Consider the following 4,249-nt stretch of genomic DNA (forward strand, 5'->3'; position numbering starts at 1 on the left):
GTAATTTGACCGACATTATGCAAAACAAATTTTTTTATGAAACCAAATATGTATATGATGAAACTACACTAGCAAAAGGGCCCGTGCGTTGCAGCGCGTAGAAAATAGAAAAATGCAAACACCCATGCCTGCTAAAACCACTATATACAAGGTCACTATAGACAACTATTTTTCCTGATATAAATGTAGAGTGGAACATAAATTGGTGAAGAAGTAATCCAAAAGACAAATGTAGAGTGGAACATATGTTGGTGAAGAAGTAATCCAAAAGGTACATCATTTTATTCATTATTCAGATGTGTGTATGATGCAACGAAAGCTAATTAATTGGCCAAAAGTGTGATGAAAAGAAAGATAAGAACTACGTCTGCATGGCTGATAACTCGCATCATGTGAGGCAACATATATGACCACATATGTGAATGAAAACATTAAAAGGTGACAAAACTACATTTTGCAGAATAATACACCACCGCAATCATGGGAGTCCAGTTAACGATTTTCATTGAAATTGAATCCATTTTTTAATAGAGCAAATAAAATGCAACTTTCTGGATTCTATTGACCCGTATGCTTGTCATGGTAGTTTTGCTCATAAGGATCACCTGATGTCACCATGGCTACTAAAAACTATGTCACCAGTAGGCACTACAATACGTTACGATAGTACCACTATCTTGCAAACTATCCTTGTAAAAACATAAAGTTTGCTAAAGAAAGATGTCCTGTTGGGAAAATGCATTGTTCTCACCGCACACCCAGGTGCATGCCGACATGTGTGAGATGGCAGCCGAGGTGCCGGTTTCCTCACCCGATGAGGCGGAACCGCGTCACACAGGGGACATAGGCATGGGCGATGAAGGACGCATGAGGTGGCTGCACGGGCTACCACGCCCGTGGTGGAGACAATGCAGAAACATGAGGGCTAGTGGCGGTTGATGTTGTGGTGGGCACGGAGCAGCGGCGGCGCCCCGGCGCATATTGAGCATAGAAATGTCGCACATAATTTTCACACGACTGATTCAACACTCGCGCGAGGGCGACGTGCTGGTTTTTTCTGTAAAAGAAAAAGAAACGAAGGTGAGAGAAGTACGGAAAAAGCAGAGGGGGAGAAGGACAACATACGAAGCATGCTGGAGCAGATTGTGGACCGGCAACCTCGTGTCCTGGCGGTTGTCGACGGCCTCCGCCATGAACCATCGTCTCCGACCTCATCAGTATCCGGTCCCAAGACAACCCGATGCTTGAAATAAATTTGCCTGCATGCCTTCAAACATCAGTTTAGAATCTACATGCAAGTGTTCAAAGTTCAGTTCAGAAGGTACCTGCAAGTATTCAAAATTCAGAATATTCAGACTATAGCAAAATAGAGAAGGGGAGAAGGAACGACCAGGATTCAAGCTTAATGCTAGCACTCAGTTTGATTGCCGACCATCTTGCTTACTCAATATGCTGATCAATTGTAGTTCTTAATCATAATACATGCTAATCTACCATAGGCATTAACACAAGTACTGTCTTGCCAGAAAGAACAAGGCACTGGAATAAAAATAGACACCAAAGAAACTCGCTGCAAATCATGCCAAATAGAGACGGCAATACATGACTGAACGCACACGAAAAGTGGACTGAAGGAAAACGATGCTAATTTTGCTGCTAAATTACCCCTGCAAAAAAAAAACTGTTGGTAAATTGAATAGTTAACTTCTGGTACAACAAATATTTTTCCTTTTTCTGTAACACAGTAACTTTTTTCTCTCACACATTGACTGTGACATTTTTACATGTTAACTGCTACAACAATTTTTCACAGTTATTCTCTTGTGGCCCGAAGCAACAAAGACAAATAAACTCCTAATTGCTACATTTCTCTCCTCCTACAACCATGGCGGGAGTGCTCATCTAACTACTACATTTTCTCATCAAAAGAAAAACAAACTGCAGAACGTCCCTCAGTTTTTTCTAAAGCTAACTGGACCATAAAAGATGAATTGTTTTGTAAAATGCAAATTAAACTTTCTGTTTTTTCCTAAAGCTAACGGGACCATCAATTTCCAAACAGAACTGCATCTCACAGCTAACTGCACCAGTTATTTTTTTCTCAATTTATAATAGGAACCCACTACAGTAACAATGAAGTTAACCGTTGCAGTTAACAAAAGATAACTGCTACAGTAAAAGAGCTATGCATCCAAGAACTGAGAACCAAATTTCTATCAAAATTAAACGAACACAAAAGCTCTTTGGAACATGCAAAGAACCAGCTGGCAGCTTCATTATTTTCACATGTCAGAGTTGCATACAAATCAGATCATAATCACGCACAAGTAGCAAGGCAGGTGATCGGAGCAAAAACCGGCTGTGTAGCTTATGCTACAGTCACCATGTTCTCTAACCGCCTCACGGCCGACGACTAACTGTTGCTGAAGAATTTCAAATGGTGGAACTAAATTAAACTTCTGAAAAGCAGGAAGTTAACTGAGAGTCCAAATATTTGGACTGAAGAGAAGTGAGTCCAAATCAGTGAAAGTAGTGGAAGTTAACTCCGAGGACGAGCTCGTTCAGTCAGCATGTTGATCCCTCTTGTCCAGTGGTGGTCGTCGCCACTGCTAGCCAGAAAGTGTCATTCCTCATGCGGCGGTGCCCCTGTTCAAGCAAAATCATAGTAAATTTGAATGGTTTTACAGATTAGAAACATTCAGAAGTAGCCAACAAACCTATTAGACATCTATTCACTGTCCCAAAATTGTATCTCTCCATTAGGTGAGGAAGTCATCAAAGAAGCTGTTGATTGTCTTGAACATGTACTCCTACACAGCACCCATGGGCGTTGCCCGGCCCCCACTCAGAAAAATCTTCCATACAAAAATCAATCAGTGGAGAGCATGCCCATGCCACCGAACGCTGATGCGACCTGGAGGTTGTTGTTGGCCACGGGCGCGTGATGGCTGGGCTCGGCTCATGCGCCTCCTCTTGAGGTAGGAGGAGCTCTCCCAGGGAGGTTGGCGCTGATTCTCGGGATGCTGCAGGCGCGCCCCGTCGAGGGTGATGGGCGGCCATCGTAGGCGGGGGCTGGGTGCAGGGGATGGATGCCGACGAGCAGCTCGTCCATGCCGTCCCCCACCATGTGTTCAGCAAGGTGATGCGGTCAAGGGACTCTCACCGGCTGGATCCCATGGCCTTGATCTGTTCCTTCAGTTGGGGAACAACTCGTCATCAGCACCGCTGGAAAAGGCATGGAAACTTGGCGTGCTCGTCCTCGGCGACGAGGGAACTGGAAGGAGGCCGACAACAGGTGAAGCACCGGCGGCGGCGCGAAAGATGCAGCGGATCCTGCCGATCTCGTACGATTTGGCAATGGCGGAGCGAGGACGGGCACCGCGGAGAGGACGGATGCGGGCTCGGCGGCGGCGGAGGGAACCCTCCTCTTCTCGTGCGGGGCAGCAATGCCAAGACCATGGTGTCCTCTAGTGCAGCTGCTCTCGAGTCCGACCGCGCAGTCCTTCTCAAGGCCTTCGACTGGCGTCCGCGGCCTGTTCATCATCTCCACTGTCCCTGACCTCTACCTCCCAGCCCCCATCGGTGTTGTTGGGGCCGCGGCAGTTGCCCGCGATTGGGGCTTCTTCCACCTCGCCTTGGGGATGTGGAGCTCGAGCGGCGACTGTTGAGCCTGTCAGGTCGACAACGACGGACACCTCTAGTAGCACCAGATTAGCGCGTCTCGGGATGGCGACCCCTTGAGGAGAGAGGAGTGGAATGGCACCACGTCGCCTGCAGCCGCCGCTCAGGAGGGATGGATCGAATTGAGACGGACGGAAAATAATTGGGTGGAGGAGAAGGGGGCAAGAGGCCAAGAGCAGAGGAGGGAAGGGGAGGAGAAGAGGCGTGACCGGCGCGTCGGCGCGCCGCCGGCGGGGAGGCCGGAGAGGTGGCTGCTCGAACCCTAGCTCGCAGCACCGGATCGAGCGTCGCCGGGATCGCCTCATGGCGGCTGGGATTGGGAGGCGAGGAGAACCCGTGCTTCTATGTGCTTGTGGACCGCGGGTTGAATATTTGATACGACAGGGGGAGTTTTCGAAAACTGTCTAAACAAAATTTAGTATCACCTCGAATATGTTTTAAATTCAGAGTGAAAACGTAAACTTACGGGAAGAAGCATATTGTGACGGTGAACCTACGGAGTCAATCCGTGCTTTATTATTATTAGGTATAGATTTCATAATAAATCTAATGCTACTATTTTAATGAC

The 4,249-nt window shown here is 47.2% G+C and overlaps 1 long non-coding RNA gene across 1 annotated transcript; it reads right to left on the minus strand.

Moving 5' to 3' along the window:
- Nucleotides 1-450: 450 nt before the first annotated feature.
- Nucleotides 451-4,035, minus strand: LOC119353930. Its single transcript, XR_005170594.1, has 3 exons — nucleotides 2,718-4,035; nucleotides 1,159-2,646; nucleotides 451-1,057 (listed from the first exon to the last, which is right to left on the minus strand). It is a non-coding gene; the product is annotated as an uncharacterized LOC119353930 (long non-coding RNA).
- Nucleotides 4,036-4,249: the final 214 nt, after the last annotated feature.

The sequence above is a fragment of the Triticum dicoccoides genome, chromosome 2A, assembly GCF_002162155.2.
Source record: "Triticum dicoccoides isolate Atlit2015 ecotype Zavitan chromosome 2A, WEW_v2.0, whole genome shotgun sequence".
NCBI lineage: Eukaryota > Viridiplantae > Streptophyta > Magnoliopsida > Poales > Poaceae > Triticum > Triticum dicoccoides.